Raw genomic sequence first — 18,198 nt, forward strand, 5'->3', positions numbered from 1 at the left:
AGCACCACCAGGAGTGATTCCCGAGTGCAGACGCAGGAGCAACCCTGAGCACTGCCAAGTGTCCCAAAAAACAAAAGGAAAGAAAGAAAATAGGTATCCTTGCCCGGAAGTGTAGCCCAGGGGCAAGGAGCCTGCCTTGCCTGTGGCTGACCCCACCCCACCCTGTACGTCCCTCCCCACCCAGGTCCTGCCAGGATGAGATCCCATGACTGGATCAGAGTCAGCCCTGAGCACCAACAGATGTCCCGTCCTCAGGCCCCAGGTTAGGTCACTCCGCCCTCCCCACCTCCTCCCCACTCCCCGGTTCCCGCTCACTCATCCTCGAGGGGACCCGCACTCTTTCAGCTTGTGCTCCCATCCGGAGCAGGCCAGGCCATACACCTCTGTACATCTCTCAGGCCTTATTGGGCTGGGCCACTCCCTGGCCACGGTGCTGCCGGTGTTGCTCACAGCACTGGGGTCACAGAGAGCAGGGCTGTCAGGGTCGGGCTCAGGGCCTCTGCCCTGTCGCTCTGCCCATCCGCCCCCCCCAACCCCCCCCCCCACCCCGGCTCACAGATTTCCTGGCCCGGCTCCTGAGGAGGGCCCTGGGCAGTGTCACTGGGTCCAGGTCCCACTCGGGGGATGCTGAATGATCTCAGTTGGAGATCTGTAACTGACAAACATTTGTCAAAAGTTTTCTGAAACCACTTTCACAGGGCCCGGGGATCCAGAACTGGGCCCCGCAGGAAACAGAGGCTCGTTGGCCATGTAGTGCTGACATCTGCAGGGCAGCCCTCCGGAGCCTCAGCCAGACACTGACATCACGAAGGGTGGTGCCTGCCCCTTTAAGAATGGCCCATGATGCCCTCCTCCTTGCTGAATTCTACTTCTACCTCAGAACATTCTAGACTCCAACTGCCATTTTCAGTCTCTCCACGAGACTGGCACGAGCCTGTTTGGCAGAGCTCAGTACTGAAGCTGCGAGTGCAGTGTGACACAGGTGAATCTGAGTCTCTGGGCTTTCAGCCTGCGTGCGGGTTGCTTTTTTCTCTAACAGTTCTTCAGTGTATGATAGTTTTGAATCTTTAGTTAGTTTAAGTTTTTTTACTAGTTATATATATATTTTTGGGTGGGGTGGTGGTGGGGTGAGGTGGGGCGGCCATACGTGGCTGTGCCCAGGGGTGACCCTGGCCGGCTAACGTCCCTGTGCTGACGGAGATCGAGCCCCGGACAACTGGATATAAGGCAAGTGCCCTCCCCACTGTCCTGCCTCTCTGCCCCTTGCGGACTTCTCTATTGAAAGATGGAATGACTCTGAAGTCAGTGGGCCCTCATCGGGGGCTGATGAGAAGCAGAGGAGAAGATGTCACTCCCCTGGGACTGGCTGGAGCGCTGGCACTGCTGAGCGCGATGAGCCCCCCAGCCCCACGACGCCCACTAGACCTTCCCGGGGTCTTGGGCCGGAATGAGGGATTGCCCTTTTCAGGGAAAGGGAGTCGATCCTTGACTCCTCAGGCCCCCGGGCCTTTGTCCTACTCGCAGAAAAGCATTTCAAGAGATGAGCATGAAGCAGAAACATTTTATTTGGAGGCCTTTAGGAAGGGGAAGGAGGGAGGGAGTAACACGCTCGAGAGAGAGTGCGGCTTCTCCAGAGGTGCAGAAAGCCACTGAACATGTTATGTTGCTAGGTTGCATTCGGTTCGAAAGTCCACAGTTCAAGAGGGGAGAAGCCCGTGACATGACCGACCTCATAGGCAAGAGCAGTACCTGGGCTCGGGTACACATGAGCGCCCTCCCTTGGTTCAAGGTGGCTAATCTAGGGATTTCCCCAGGCTGCCTCTGGTGGGAGTTTCTAGCTACCTAGAGTCCGTTGCTAGGGTGGTTGCCAAGGGGGTAGAGTTGAGTGGTCCATGGTTCTCTTAGAAATTCCTTTCCTGGCCTTTGTTCCTATTCCCTCGGGGGATCCAGCCTGCTCTGGGCTTCCTAATGTGGGTTAATTTTGACCAGAACTTGGGTCCCGTGCCCTCAGGTGGTCTTTTGGTGGCCATGAAGCTTTTGTTGACTTTCTCAGAGTTCCATTGCCATGGGGACGCTTCCCCCATCTACCTGTCTGCCTCAGTTCTGTGGGTTAAGAAATGGAGTTAATACTGGCTTGTGGTAATCCAACCTGGGCAGCGTCACAAGGAATGAAGGAAACGCCGAAAACTCCTTTGCTCCCCTTTGGCGCAATTTGTTTTTCTTTTTGGGTCACACCTGGTGATGAACAGTGTTTACTCCTGGGTCTGCTCTCGGGAATCACTCCTGGCAGTGCTTAGAGGACCATATGGGATGCTGGGAATCGAACCTGGGTCGGTCGCGTGCAAGGCAAATGCCCTTCCCACTGTGCTATCGCTCTCCAGCCCCCCTTTGGCGCAGTATTGCTGGGCTCTTTCCCTTGCAGTTCTCAGCCCATAGAAAAAACTGTGCCTGTTGCTTGCCTTAGCTTCTACGTGTAACCCCGGGCCTCTCACACATGTACATAAGCACACACGCACACACAAGACCAGCCATCACTGCTGAGTCGCCTGCCGGCTCGTCAGTGTCTGGACGGGGAGGTGGTCAGTGACACTCGCGGTGCTCAGGGATGATTTCTGGCTCCTGAATGTGTTTGGTGGTGGGAGTGATGGCAGGGAGGGCGTGAGGGTCCGCAGGGCAAGTACCTGTCCCCTCTGCTCTCTGGCCCTGAATCTGCAGTTGTTTGTTTGTCTGTTTTGGATTGAGTTTTTGCGCAGGAATGACACTTGGTGGGCCCAGGGGGCTGTGCGGGAGGCTGGGGATCGCACTCGGCGTGGCGAGTGCCAGACTGGCAGCTCTCTGGGCTCCGGAAGCTGCTGTGGTCGCTCCACTGAGACAGACTCTCTCCTCTGCTCTTCAGAGATTTAGTCCTGAGAACGAGTGTGCCTCAGAAGGCCCCACAGTGGGCTCGATGGTCGGGTCTGGTAGTGGCCGCGGCAGCGTCTGACCGCCTGACCATGAGTCTGCTGAGGCCCAGCGGGCTGAAGGCCCCCACCAAGATCCTCAGGCATGGGAGCTGGGCCCTGAAGGCACCCTCGGACGGTAAGTGCGCTCAGCCCTGGCCAAGGGAGACTCATTCCCACCCGGGAACCCCATCCCGAGTCCTCACCCGGGAAGGGCTCCCTGAGCTGTAGACACGTCCGAGGCTCTGGGGACAGCTCTCACACACGAGTGTCACGTTCTGTGAGTTTAGTGTCACGGCAACCAGTGACAGCTGAGGCGACCAACACGCTCCCTCCTAACTGCTAGCTCCCTTGCCCGGGCTTGGGGACAGGCTTAGGGAGGTGGACTCACCTGGACTAGAGGGCCTCATTGCCGGCCAAAGCCACAGTACAGTGGAGAGGGCAACTGGCACCCCATGTGACTCTCCACCCTCAACCTCACCATGAGTGACCCTGAGCGGAGAACCAGAAATAGACCCTGAGCACTGGCTTGGTGTAACCCCCCCAAAAAAGAAAAAGGAGATGGGCCAGTGGACACAGCAGAAATAAGACACTGGGTTAGAGCTTTCACCTGGCTTGGTCCGTAGTATCACGGGGTGTATCCAAAGATTTCCCCTGAGCTGCCCAAAGTATGACTGCGGCCTGGGATGCTGCGGTAGGTGAGCACGTCCCCTTCACGGCAGGCCCGGCCAGGCTTCGCCACAAGCAGTCCACGTCATTGGCTGGGAGTAGCCACGAGCACTGCTGGGTGTCCCTCTCCCCCAACCACACTTTAACTGGACCTGCACAGGCCCTTCCTGTTCCTTCTGACCCTTTTGACCGTTTCTGCTGTTCCAGCGGCTGCTCCCGTTGAGAAGACCGTGCCTGGGGAGAAAAACCCCAGCGCCCCCTCCTCGGAGATGCAGGAGGAGTTTGTGGGCGACTTCCAGGTCGGGGAACGAGTCTGGGTGAACGGGAACAAGCCTGGATTCATCCAGATCCTCGGGGAGACCCAGTTTGCCCCTGGTCAGTGGGCCGGGATCGTCTTGGACGAGCCCATCGGCAAGAACGATGGCTCGGTGGCGGGTGTGCGCTACTTCCAGTGCGAGCCGCTGAAGGGCATCTTCACCCGGCCGTCCAAGCTGAGTAGGAGCTTCCAGGCCGATGATGAGACCAACGGCCGGCAGCCAGCGCCTGCCGCCTGGGCCACACAGCCGCTGTCGGCCTCCCCGGCCACTGCCGGCAACCCGAAGGTGCCCCAGCCCCCCGCGAAGGAGGCACCGGCCACCCCTCACATCAGCAGCCTGACCAGGATGGCCAGCGAATCCATCTCCAACCTCTCTGAGGCCGGCTCCCTCAAGAAAGGGAAGCGGGAGCTGAAGCTCGGGGACCGGGTGCTGGTGAGTGCCGAGGGCAGAGGTCGCGGTTGGCTGTCCATTTGCCTGTCTGGTCCATCAGCTCCTCCAGACTCGCGGTTTGGGTGGAAGCACGAGCAGCCGGGACGCCTGGTCCTGCAGTTTCCAGCGTGATGGATGCGTGCGGGGATGCTGCCAGTTTTACCAGTTTAGCCAAAACAGGGTGGAGGGGTCATGCCCTGGGGAGGGGTCATGCTTTGCACGCCTCTGACCCGGGGTTTAAGTCTTGGTCCCATGTACAGTCCCCCAAGCACATCCCGGAGTGATCCCTGAGCACCAAGCCAAGAGTAAGCCCCGAGCACTCTGATTGTGACTCAAAAACAAACCAATGAACAAAGTTGGAAATCGGTTCTATTTCTCTGGTTTTCGATATTTTTGCTTGGGGCGTCACAGGGTGGTCTCACACAAAGCCAGTGCCCTTCCCCCGGTGCTCCAGCCCTGTTTGTCAGCATTCCCGTCAGTGTCCAGCGCTGTGATTCTGTTTTGCTCTGTGTCCTGGGAGCCAAGCGTCAAGCCAAGGCATAGTGAAGGAGAACTGGAAAATCGAACTCTGCTAAGATACGAGAACAGTCATTTTCCTTTAGCTGGTTTCTGGCTTAATTGTTCTCCAGCGGTGGGGTTGCCACTGATCCGCTCCCACACCCACGGGGCAGTGACCCCCTCGCCACACTAGGTGGCTGGCCTGGGTCAGAGATTTCCAGGGGTGTGGTCAGCCAGGCCATCGGTGACAGCGATTGGGTGTGAATGCCGCTGCCTTGCATGGACACTTAGCAGCAGTGTCTGCTCACCCTGTAGGAGTTGCGGGGGGAAATGGCACCTTGACCTTTGGGGTTTCTTCAGGAAATCCCGACTCTGAAGCCAGAATGTTCGTTTGCGGGGGTGGGGGCGCTGTGCGCAGTTCAGGGTGCCTGACCCACGTCCCTCCATCCCTCTGGCAGGTGGGAGGCATGGAGGCCGGTGTGGTGCGCTTCCTCGGGGAGACGGACTTCGCCAAGGGGGATTGATGCGGCGTAGAGCTGGACAAGCTACTGGGCAAGAACTATGGTGCCGTGGCCGGAACGAGGTGGGTCCCCCTGCCCCCCCAGACAGCCTGGGGCCATGCACGGTGCCCGGGAGGCGCTGAGGGGACTACAGGCCACTTCACTTGGTTCTTAGGCGGGGCCACTTCCGGTGGCACTCGGGGACCCTGCAGGGATGTGGGGACAGCCTGGGGCTCCCACATGCAGCTGTGCTCAGGCCGCAGGAACCCCCCGGGCCTGCTGTGGCCCTTCAGATGCCGGGGAGGCTGCTTGGAATCGCCCTTGGTTTGCGTGGTGGGGGTGGGCGGCGTGTGAGGACAAGTGTGGGTGTGAATGTATGAGTGTGTATGTGAGCGTGTGAGTGTGGGGCTGTGAGAGTGTTGGTGGGGGCGTGGGCATGAGAGTGTTGGTGGGGGTGTGAGCGTATTTGTGGGGGAATGAGAGCGTGTCAGTGTTGGTTTGAGAGCGTGCAAGTGTTGGTTGGGGTGTGCGTGTGTGTGACTGTGGGGCTGTGGTTGTGTGGGAGTGTTGGTTGGGGTGTGTGTTTGTTGAGCTGTGAGAGTGTGGAAGTGTGGGAGTGTTGGTTGGGGTGTGAGTGTAAGTGTATGTTGGTTGTGGTGTTTATGTGTGGGAGTGTTGGTTGGGGTGTGAGTTTTTGTTGGGTTGTGAGTGTGTGTGAGTGTGGGCTGGTGGAGGGTATGATATTTGTTGGGGAGTGAGTGTGAGTGTGGCGCTGTGGAAATGTGGGAGTGTTGGTTGGGGTGTGAGTGTGAGTGTGTTTGTTGGGGTGGGAGTGTGAGAGTGTGGGAGTGTTGTTTAGGGTGTGTGTGTGAGTGTGTTTGTTGGGGTGTGAGTGTGTGGGCATGTGGGGCTGTGGGAGCGTGTTTGTTTGTGGGAGTGTAAGACTGTGGGACTCAGTGGACTTCGCGGTTGGCGCTTGTGTCTCTTGCCGAAGATGTTTTTGTCCCCCCCTCCTCGTTGTCCGCAGGTGCTTCCAGTGTCAGCCCAAGTATGGCTTGTTTGCTCCCATTCAAAAAATCACCAAGATCACTTCCCGTCCACGACGCCAGCCAAGGACAAGGTGGCCGCTGTGAGGCATGTGATGGCCACCACCCCCGCCAGCCTGAAGCGCAGCCCTTCGGCCTCCTCGCTCAGCTCCGTCAGCTCCGGGGCCTCATCTGTGAGCAGCAGGCCCGGCCGCACGGGACTAGTAAGCAGTCCCCCAGCACTGTGGGGTGCTCAGGCCCCCACAGACTCCCACAGCCCCAGGGGTGAGAGGCGGAGCAGGAGCACGTGGGCTGAGCAGCTCCGGGTGGCAGGCGAGTGGCTTCCTAGCCACCACCAGTGACAGGAGCAGGGACGGACCTTTCCTCGGATGCTCAGGGCTCCTCTCCGGCCTCAGGTCGCCTTAGGGATGAAGTGGGGTAGCTGAAGGGTGCGCCTGAGGGTCAGAGCGGGCCCAGAGACTCTTCATCTTGCTTCTTTGCTCTCTCCGTCTCTCCCTGCTCTCTCCTGTCCCTCTGCACCCCTGTCGACATGCAGAGTGGCCTCGACTTCTGTCCATGGCGGGGCCTCGTGGCTTCTCCCCTCACGTCTTTCTGAGTCATAAACACTAAAGTGTGTCCGAATATGCAAGGGTGTCCTGAGATATTGTCCACAGGGAAACGGGCCCACGATGGAGAGGGTGTCCGGCGCGGCTGGCTTTGCTGGGGGCTGCGCTTCCTGCCGCGCCTCTGCTCCCTGCATTGACCCTCGATGCGGAAGAGGAGGGAGTGAGTGTGTGTGCAACGGAAGATACAAAACAGATGACACGGGAACGGGAGCCAGGAGGCCACGCGCCGTGGGCACAGGCCTGGGGCCAGTTCTGTCTTGCTCGACCACCACCAGGTTTCCCTGCCCCACCTACATCCTCACGTCGGACTCCTCCTTCCCTTCGCCTCACCATTTAGGAGGGGAGCAGACTCAGAAGACCCTCTCCTTCCCTCGCGAGCCAGCCCATTTGTGGGATTTGGTTTTGTTTTTCTGCTTGACTGTGGGCCATACCCTACAGTGCTTCAAGGGGCCGTTTGCAGTGCTGGGGTCGTGCCGGGGCCTCCCACCTCCAAGCAAGAGCCCTACGCCTGAGACGTATCTCCAGCCACCCCCAATGTCTTGTTTTGTTCTGTTTTGGGGTCACACTTGGCAGAGCTCAGGGCTTTCTCCCACCTCTGTGCTCGGGATTATTCCTGGCGGGCCTCTGGGATTGAGCCTGGGCAGCGCTGGGGCTTCGCTCTCCAGCTCTTTGGCCCCTGCCTTGCATATCTTTATGCAGGGTGGAGCTCACTCCTAAACTGAACATCACCGTTAGCGTCTATGACAGGAATATAGAAAGATTCTGTGTGACTTCACAGAAGTATACCTCGACAACATCATTCCATAAGTGCACACACAAGCGTTCATATACACAGTCACTCATACATGTACACGTAGTACATACCGTATATACACAGGCTTATGGGTATAAACACACAGGCACATACATCCATAAACACAACGCGCACATGCACACAGGTGCGTGTAGACATGCCCACCGGAACATACATGCACGCATACATACATGCACACAGGTCCGTGCGTGCCCTGTGGAGGCCTCCCGGTTCATCTGTTGGCTGAGTTCCTCTTCTGAGGTACCAGGCTCCCACAGAGGGTCTGGCCTTGCTGGGATGGAGCCTGGGGCCTCACACACCACGCGCAGGGCAGAGGCTTTGGCATCAGCATCCTGAGTTCAGCTTGTGGTCCCGAGCTTGCCCAGCCCCTCAGCGTGCGCCTCCCCCCATGCCAGGGGTGCTGCTTTCTCCCTGCTCTGGCGCCTGAACCTCACAGTCTCGTCTCCATGGTTGGCTGAAAGAAGCCCATCGCTCCTGTGCTGGTTTCCTCAGGGAGCTGTCTCGGGCACAGGAAGCGCGTGCGTCTGGCCTGCCCCACCCGCTCAGGCCAGGAGGCTCAGGGAACACCGCCGCCCGCCTTTCTTAGTTTTTATTTTTGCTCTTTGGGGTTCACCTGGCAGTGCTCAGGGACTCCAGGCGTGGTGCTTGGGGGCTGCTCCCGGTGGAGGGGGTTTGAGCCAGGGTCTTGGTGTTAGACCCCCAAGGCTGCCAAGCTCTTCCCAGTCACCCCTTGAAATCCGAGTTGACTGCAGTTCCCGGGAGCACTGCTCATGGCTGGCCCGAGAGCTCGTGTGCTCCTAGAAATTTTAGTTATGATTTGGTTTTGGGGCCACACCCAGGGGTGCTCAGGGCTTATTCCTGGCTCTCTGCTTGGGGGGTGGGGTCACTCCTGATGGTGCTGGATCTTGAACCTCTGCAAGCACCTTCCCCCACCCCCCCAACAGACTCTTTGGCCCTGGGGAGGGCATTTAATCGGACCAGATATACTTTAAGTGTATTGGGAAATCACGGCCAGGTCCTTACGCACAGGCAAGGATGATCCCGCTCTCCGGACAGAACCAGGTGGCTCGAGAGCTCCCAGCAGGCAAAACAGCAGAGGACAGACTGGGCCCTGCTGGGCCCGTCGGTCAGGAGGCGTTTGGCAGCAGCTCAGATGATGCGGGGAAGCGGCAAGAGAACCTGCGGCTGGACCGCAGCAGGGCGATGGAACAGAGATGGCCGGGCAGAAGGAGCGGAAGTCCTGGCCACCCCCGCCGCAGCCCCCGCCACCTTGTGCCCGAAGAATGAAGATCAGGTCCCGCTTTGTCCACTCCTGCAGGGGCCGTTGTGTTGAGAGGGATCTGGGTCTGCAGAGCGACCATGAGCGACCACGAGCCCAGGATAGAACGGACAGGACCCCTGGTCCCCGCAGCCCTTCAGCCCACTCCCCTCCCCTCCTCACTGTCTTAGCCTCTTCTCTCCTTCCCTTTGTGCTTGGTCTTTCCCTGAGCTGCCCTTGCTGTCCTGCTCGCTGGGCGTGAGCCCTCACACATTCGAACCCACCACTTTTTCCTTTTTTTTCCTGGACTTTGGCCATGCCCCAGCAATACTCAGGACTTACTCCGGACTCTGCACTCAGGAGTCACTCCTGGTGGGCTCAGGACACTATGGGGTGGGTACCTGTTATCCAGCTCGGGTCAGCGGCGTGCAAGGGCAGCGCCTTTCCCCCAACTTTATCATTCTAGCCTCTCATCCCACATTTTCGAAGGCAGATGGCAAAGGGGTCTTTTATAGGGTCACACCCAGTGACCCCCGGGGGCACGGGGCCATTCCCAGAGACAAGAGTCTCTGGTTACTGCTATTCAGGCATGGGGCGGGTGCCCGGGAGAGCGAGGTGAGCTGGAAGGAAGAGGAAGAGAGAAGGGACAGGCTGCCCTCGAGACCCAGACGGACCTGCAAGGCTGAAGATGCTGGAGCCGGCCTCAAGCTCAAGCCGAGGGCTCAGCCTTAAGGAAGCTCAGGCCAGAGCGGGCTGTGGAGGGGGCTGCCTCCGGCTCTGCAGAAGAGTCTCTGGCTTCCCACGAGGCCCGAGGTCAGTGGAGCCCAGGTCCCGTCCAAGGATCTTCGGGAAGGTTTCAAGATGTTTCTGCTGAGAGTCGCTGGCCCATATGCAAGGATGCAGCACTGCTCCATGTGCTTTGCCGAGGATCACCGCGTGCATGCCCGTGTCGGCCGCCCCATCCCTTTCACGTCTCTTTTTCCTTTGCAGTTGCTGGAAACCTCCTCCCGCTACGCGCACAAGATCTCCGGCACCACCGCCCTCCAGGAGGCGCCGAAGGAGAAGCAGCAGCACATTGAGAAGCTGCTGGCCGAGCGAATCTAGAGCGGGCGGAGGTGGCCAAAGCCACGAGCCACGTGGGGGAGATAGAGCAGGAGCTGGCCCTGGCCGGGATGGGCACGACCAGGTGACGTCTGTGCAGACGGCAGTGCCGGGGCCAAGAGACGCCTGCGGTAGAGGCTGGGCTCGAGCTTGGTGCAGGCGGTGCAGGGAGAGGCCGTGGGACCCCGTCTGCCGTCGTTGCGGTGGCGTCCGGTGCGTGCTTTGATAGTATGTGCCTTCTACTCGCCCCATGGGGGTTTAGGGAGTGCCGAGTTGTCCGCGCCGGTGCTTTCGTGGTGTGGTTCCCCTCTGGCCTTCCAGAAACGCCGCAGCTTAGGTGGGAGATGCGTTCAGCGTGCCACGGTGACAGGTGGCAGTGCCAGCCCACAGAGGGCTGTTGGGGGCGGGCGAGGCCACTCATGCGCCGTTGCCTCTACAGCACGTCCTGGAGCTGGAGGCCAAGAACGACGAGCTGCGGGCCATGCTGGAAGCGACCGACTGGGAGAAGGTGGAGCTGTTGAACCAGCTGGAGGAGGAGAAGAGGTGAGGCCGTGCCCAGAGCTGGGGGCTCCCTCGGGTGGGGCACTCCTGGCCTTCCAGGGCTGTGAGAACTAGAAAGCAACGGGTACCCAGTCATGAGTGCGGCCTCCCCGGGAGGGCTTGGGGGGAGCTCAGTGGAGCCCAGTCACCCCTGTCCCTCCCTGCTGTGTCCACCTGGCCTGGTATTCAGGAGGCCTGTGCTGGGTGGCAAGGAGCTGTCCTAACCCAGTGGGGCCATGTGGGAGTCCCTGTGCTTAAGTCCCAGGCTGGAGGAAACCCACAGTACCCATGGGGCATGACAGCAGACAGAAGGGGCTCAGAATAGGCGGCAGAAAGATGGACGTGGTGCTCAGGCCGGGGTGCAGACAGACAGACACGGGCTCAGGCCGGGCTTCAGACAGACGGATGCGGGTCTGAGGCCTTGCTGCAGACAGATGGACACGTGGTGCTGGCCGAGACCGCCTTTTTAGATGGGCTCCCGGCAGTGTGGTACTCAGGGGCACTGCCAGTGCCTGGCTCAGCCCCTCAGCTCCACATGCAGACACGACAGGTACCCTGGGAGCCCCTCCGCCCTCCCTCCCCGCCCCCGAGTCGTTGGCTGCTTCTCCCCCAGGGGCTCAGTTGTTGTCCCAATGTGGGGACAGGTGCTGGCTGGGAGGGACTGGCAGGCGCTGCGGGTCAGTTTTTAAACACCTCTGTTAGCTGCGAGGCAGAAAGGGTTGATATGACACTGCACCTGGCGTTGGCTCGGCCTAGCATCCTCCTGTAGCCTGCGGGTCCCACCCAGTGCTCGAGGCTGAGGGGACTCGCTGACTTTCTTTTTTTTCTTTTTGGGTCAACCCAGTGATGCTCAGGGGTTACTCCTGCCTCGGCACTCAGGAATTACTCCAGGCATTGCTCCGGGGTCCATAGTGGTATGCTGGGAATTGAACCCGGGTCAGCCACGTGCAAGACAAACGCCCTGCCTGCTGTACTCTAGCTCTGGCCCTCCCCGACTCTCTCAGCCCTCCTGTGTGTGGAGCCGTTGCTGGGTCAGGCGCATCAACAAGAAGGTTGGCCTCATGGGGGGCAGCAGTGATGCCCCTCACAACGTCTCCCTCTCCCCCACAGGAAAGTGGAAGACCTCCAATTCCGAGTCGAGGAGGAGTCCATCACCAAAGGCGACCTGGAGGTAAAGCCCGGGCAGGTCCTGGAGGCTTGCAGGGTGCAGGCAAGGATGCAGGGCGGCCTGGCCGACCCCGCCGGGACCACTTCTGCTGGAGACTCCGAATCAGACAGGGATACCTGGGGTCATGCACCTGGCAGGGACCGGCTGACACATCTCTGCTCCTTGGGGCTGGAGGCTGCTCTTGATGAGCGTTTTTCTCTCGTTCTGACAGTCGGGTCTATGCCTTTGCCTCAGCTTTGATTTTCAGTCGAGCAGCACAAATCAAATCCTTTAGAACCCCATTTTTTGGAAGCTTTTCCTTAAAACAAGAAGAAGCAAAGAGTCAGTTTGGAAAAGAAAAATTTCTATTTCTGCTTCTTTTCCTTCCTGTTTTAAGTTCATGGAAATTTTGTTTTCCCACCAGAAGGAGGTGAAGTCCCTGCAGGTGGCCTCTGAGAAGCTCGCCAAGGAGAACGAGTGCCTGAGGACCAAGCTGGACCATGCCAACAAGGAGAACGCGGACGTGATCGCCCTGAGGAAGTCCAAGCTGGAGACGGCCATCGCCCCGCACCAACAGGCCATGGGCGAGCCGAAGGCATCCATGAGCCAGGGCGTGGGCGCCGAGGCGGCCGAGCTGGCCGAGCTCAAGATGAAGATCGAGAGGCTACAGTTCGAGTACCAGCAGGAGGTGGAGAGCCTGAAGGCCCAGCAGGCGGCTGAGCGTGCAGCGCACGCCTCCGAGCTGCAGACGCTCAGGTCGCGGCTGTTCAGGACGGCCCAGGAGCAGAAGAACAGCCTGGAGGCCGCACGGGCCAAGCTCGAGCAGATCGAGGACCAGCACCTGGTGGAGATGGAGGACGCCCTGAACAAGCTGCGGGAGGCGGAGACGAAGGTAAAGCACCTGGACGGGTTGAGGGCCGTGTGTAGTCAGCAAGCCCAGGCCCTGGCCAATGCCACGGCACAGCTGGAGGCCACCCAACAGAAGCTCTTGCAGCTCGATGGGCTCTGGAAGGCCAGTTCCGAAGGTCAATTGGGAATGGAGAAGCTCAGGCAGCAGCTCCAGGTGGCTGAGCGGCAGATTCAGGAGTTAGAGAATGCAAAGCGGGCCGAGAGCTGCAGGTTGGTACTCGGGCGCCCTCGCCCACTTCCACGCTCGCTCCCTGCATGCTGTGTGTCAGTCTGCTCGCCGCCGTGTTCCGGCTTGGTGCTGACAGGTCTCCCGGTCACGTCCCGTGCGGTTCCCACTGAGGGGACTGAGAAGGAGTCGGCATGATTCGGGGGTTGTCATTGGTCCCCAGCACCTGGATGCCGTGCTAGCCTTGGCCCCGGCTAATCGGGCCCGTCTGGGGTCTTTCTGAAACAGAGAATTCTTCACGAGGCCAGTGAGAAAACAAGATAGGAGCCCCCAGAGCAAACCTCTGCCCCCCACCTCTTGGGCTCGCTGCATACTCGCCGAGTCCGCCCAGACACTTGGGCTCGAGTCAGGCCGCGAAGGTCTTTCCCTGACCTTGCTGACCACCTGCTCGTGTGACGGGCTTTGCCCTCCTCTCCCCGAGGTGCCTCAGTTCCCAACTGGTGCTCGATGCCTCTGAGCCTCTGAGCTCCCTCAAGACTGGTGACGTGGCCCATCTTGGTATTTCTCATTGCCAGCCCCTCCCTCCCTGCAGCACAAGCCCCCGCGCAGCCCTGCAGAGATTTCATCCCTTTCAGCCTCTAACAGGTGCTTGGGCCAAGTCCGCCTTCCAGCATGGCCCCCTGCTGGCCACAGGCATGGACTCTCATGGTAGCCCTGACCCTGGGGAAGGACGAGACAGTGAGATCTGGGCCAAGCCGAGGAAGCTGCAGTTCTCACCAAGGAGCCCCGAGAGATGCCCTTTACCTCCTATAGGATTGTGGTGGCAGGGACGTGCCCTCACCCCCCCCCCCCCCGCTCCCCCCCGCGCTGGGCACTTTGTTGGAGAAACTTCTCTGTTGGCCAAGATGGAAGGGCTGTGGGCTTTGTAGACAGGACTGACAGACATAACAGAAGGGCCCCGAGATCCCTGGGAGTTCCCTTCAGGACTCAGGACTCCTTGGCTGGCATTCCAGAAACACCGGCTGAAACAAATGGAATCAATTCCTAGGACAGAGCAGGGGATAGCTGACCCACTTGTTCGCATCAAGATGTAACAAACGTCAAGTTCGGGTGACTGCTGTCTAGGGGATTAGAGGTTCCTCATTTTAAATTTCATATTGAAACCCCTCAAACTTTTAAAGTCACAGAAAAGAAACGACAAGAAAGTAAATCTTGGGGGCCGGAGTGATAGTACAGTGGGAAGGGCATTTGCCTTGCACGCGGCCCACGTGGGTTCGATCTCCATCATCCCATAGGGTCTCTGTCATTGTCTCTACCCTCCCGTTGTTTATCGATTAGCTCGAGCGGACCCAGTAACGTCTCCATTGTGACACTTGTTACTGTGTTTGTCATATCGAATACATCACGGGGAGCTTGGCAGGCTTGCTGTGCAGGCGAGATACTCTCGGTGAGCTGGCCAGGTTACTGCCAAGGAGAAATTCCTGAGCATTTAGGGTGACCGAAAAAGCCAAAAGAAAAAAAAAAGATAACCTTTTATTCCCTCCCTCCCCTCCCTTTCCCTTTCTTCCCTGTTTCCTCCCTCCCTCCTTCCTATCTTTAGCTTCCCTCCTCCCTTGCTTACTTCCTTCTTCCTTGCCAAGCCATGCTCTGGGCTCTGGGGTCCTCCCGCCCAGCAGTAGTGGGCTTTTCAGCTTGGGGACCGATCTCAGTCTCGCCCAGTGGTGCTGCAGTTCCAACTCGGGCCTGGTGTGTACTCCAGCCCTTTGTGCTGTCTCCCCGCCCCTGGAAAGTCAGTCTTTCTCATAGGCTTTCTTATTTTCTGGTCACGCCAAAGTTCAGTCTAGAAAACGCCTCTGTTTGGGCCGTTTTCAATAACCACTAGACAGTCATCACCAGAACTGCCGGCGCCAAGGCCTTGGCTTCGTGAGCTTCAGGCAATCACGCTCACCTCACGCCTCTGTTCTTCGGGGTTGTGTTGGGTCATGGGCTTCTCATACGTGTTTTCTGTTTTGTTTTCCCCTTCCCGTTCCTGTTTGTCTCCTTGGTCCATTCACTCCATCCTTGTGACTCTGGTAGGCCGATAGACTGGCCGAAGATCTGCAGGGGAAGGGGCTAGCGCTTCGTAGTCTTCAGGAGAACTTGAACGAAAGCGGCCGAGCTGAGGGGCCGTGTGTGCGCGCGTGTGTGTGCATGTGTGTTTGTGTGTGCATGCTGGTGAGCAGAGCAGAGGGGCCGTGTGTGTGCGTGTGTGTATGTTTGTGTGTTTGCGTTGTGTGTGTGTGTGTTCGTGTTTGTTCGTGTGCGTGCGTGTGTGCTGGGAGCGGGCAGGGGGCCGGCGGCTGACGGTGGCCCCCGGCTCCCCGCAGGAGGAGAAGGTGGACGTGAGCCGCAGCCAGTGCCATTCCGGTAACATGGCCGTCAGCGGTCAGCTGCCCAGCACACACCAATAGCCTACTGCGGCTCATGGCTGCTGAGCTGGACAGAGAAGATAGCCCTTGCTGCAGAAAGTTCTGGAAAGTACATGGCGGTTCAACTGTGGTGTGCATTGAGACTCAGAAATGAAAACGCACAACCCGTTGCTGACGGGCAGGGAGAGCAGGTGAGGGAGACCCTGACCCGTGTGCGGCCAGTCCTCCTGGAGCCCCTGGGCCCCTCCCAAATGACGGCAAACACTGCCCTCCCATTGTTCATCGATTTGCTCGAGCGGGCCCACTAATGTCTCCATTTTGAGACTTGTTACTGTGTTTGGCAAGCAAAAACTGTTGGCTTCAGTCTCCAAAGCTTGGTGGATTCGTCTGGATTTTCTATAAAGTGAATAACTTTTGGGACTAAGTTCATTTCCTGCCTCTGTTTGTCCCTGTGAAAATCGTTTGACGAGCAATGGTTGCTTTTCCCTTCCCCTCCTGCACAAAGTTCCAAAACAAAATACTTTTTGTAGTTCTTTGAATTGTATTGAAAACTAGTTTTTGAATGCATCCCTTCTAGGACAGAGTGATGGATTTTATAATAGAAGAATTGAAGTGGGGGGAAAAATCTTATGCCCCAATGTCAAGATCCAACTGTACTTACACCTTCCGGAGAGCTGTCAGGAATCATTTCACACGGCATTTCAAAAATCAAATCGGCTGATAGTAGAATGGGTAGGGTGCTGCCTTGTACTCGCCAACCCGGGGTTGATCCCCAGCATCCTGTATGGTCCTCCGGCCCTGCCAGCAGTGATCCCTGAACACAGAACCCTGAGCGAGACAGGAACACCAGCAGGTGTGGGGCCCCCATCCACAAAATAGGCAGGTAGTTATGTTGACGCTAAGAAGCTAACTGTGTTTGAGCCTCTCCATCCTGAGTCGGTGTGTGCGTGTGTGTGTGAGTGTGTGCGCGTGCGCGTATACACGCGTGTGCAGGTAAGACTACTCTGCCATTTTCATTTCTGGTATTTAGGCCACATGAAGTGCTTGGCTTGCTTTTGCCTGCTTGATCTCATTCTTATTTCCATTCTTCCCCGCTTTTTGTTTCTGCAGTCCTTAACTTGCTTATTAAGCTCGGCCAAAGAAGAGATGGAGCTGATGTCAGAGGATCGCAGGGCCCTGAGGTCAGAGAATGAATTGCTGGCGAAGGAGAAGCTCTGTCTGAAGTCCGAGAGAGGGTGGTTTCAATTGAAACTCAGAGAAGCGGAGGCCAAAAACTCTTCGCTGCGGGAAGAGCAGAGGAAGCTCTGGCTGTTGAACCAAGCGATTCGCTTGGATAAGGAGAAGGTCATCGAGGCCAGGTGGGCCGCGGAGAAGCTCTGCCAGCAGGAGCGGCCGGACCGAGAAGCCCTCGAGGCGGAGAAAGAGAAAGTGCTGGAAGAGGGCAGGGCGGTGCAGGAGGAGCTCCAGAGGGTGGGCGCGGAGAAGGACGCACTGTAGGTCGCCAAGCTGGGGCTGCAGGCTCTGGTGGAGGAGCTGCAGATGAGCAAGAGCAGCCTGGTGGCCGAGTGTAACAAGGGCCTGGAGGAGAGGGGCCAGCTGGAGGAGCATGTCAAGAAGCTGGTTCTGGAGAACCTATCCCTGGCCAAGGACAAGGACAACATCATCCAGAAGCTGCAGTGCTCCTACGAGGAGCTGGCTCGGGATCAGAAGTCGCTGGTGCAAGAGATCGAGGAGCTCACGGCTGAGAAGGAGGAGGCCGCCCGCGTGGAGTCGGCCCTGCGTGAGCAGCTGAACAGCCTTGGCTCTGAGAAGGAGCTGCTGGGCCAGAAGGCCACTAAGCTCCAGCGGCAGCTGCACTGGCTGCTGAAAGACCAGGCGCTGCTGGAGGCGCAGCAGACCGAGCTGCTGGCCGAGCGGGAGGCGTCCCTGCAGGCCCTGGCCTCCCTGGAGGACACCAGGAACACCAATGCGATGATGCAGAGTAAGGTGGGTGATGGTAGTGACCAGGGCTGTGTAGGCCCGGCCTCAGTCCTGAGAGAAACCATATCCTGGGCCATACTGATAGCACAGCGGGGAGGCCGTTTGACTTACACACCGAATTCCCAGGTTCAATCCCCGGCATCCCATATGGTCCCCTGAGCACCGCCAGGAGTAATTCCTGAGTGCAGTTGTAGGTGAGCCAGTGCCCTCTGACCTCACAGCCCCACTTTCCCGGGCTCGAGTGAAGGCTGACAGCCTGAGCTGTTCCACCCTAGCCAGGAGTGATCCCTGAGCACAGAGCTAGGGTTTTTCCCTACCCCACCGGGTGTGGCCCCCAAACAAACCAAACTGACTACCCACAAAGGTTCTAGATAAGCATGTATACATACACAGACATGTATATATGTATATATGCGTGTATGCTTCAAAAGAGTCGGGGAATATCTACCATTTAAAATATCCGAGAATGATGCCGGAGCAATAGCATAGCAGGTAGGGTGTTGGCCTTGCACATGGCCAACCCAGGTTCCATCCCCGGCATCCCATATGGTCCCCGAAGCACCGCCAGGAGTACTTCCTGGGTGCAGAGCCTGGAGTCACTCCTGAGCAACGCCGGATTGTGACCCAAAAACCCCCTCCCCAAATTAATTGATTCATTAAAATAACAGAAGCCAAAAAGAGGGAAGCTGAGGAAGAAGGGGCTGTGCTCCCCTGGCGCCCGTGAGAACCAGGGGCCGCGCACATGCTGCCGGAACCCCACCCCCACACGCTCCCAGCACAAGAGGTGATGCTTAAGGAGTGAGAGGCCCCATGGACAAGGACACATCCCTTCAGTCAAGGGGTCATGTCCTTGCCAGAGCCCTCCAATGCCC

At 58.3% G+C, this 18,198-nt stretch overlaps 1 pseudogene; it reads left to right on the forward strand.

Moving 5' to 3' along the window:
- The first annotated feature begins 2,993 nt into the window (after nucleotides 1-2,993).
- Nucleotides 2,994-12,950, forward strand: LOC130024598 (CAP-Gly domain-containing linker protein 1-like; annotated as a pseudogene).
- The last annotated feature ends 5,248 nt before the right edge of the window (nucleotides 12,951-18,198 follow it).

This window comes from Sorex fumeus, unplaced genomic scaffold (assembly GCF_029834395.1).
Source record: "Sorex fumeus unplaced genomic scaffold, SorFum_2.1 ptg000029l, whole genome shotgun sequence".
Classification (NCBI taxonomy): Eukaryota; Metazoa; Chordata; class Mammalia; order Eulipotyphla; family Soricidae; genus Sorex; species Sorex fumeus.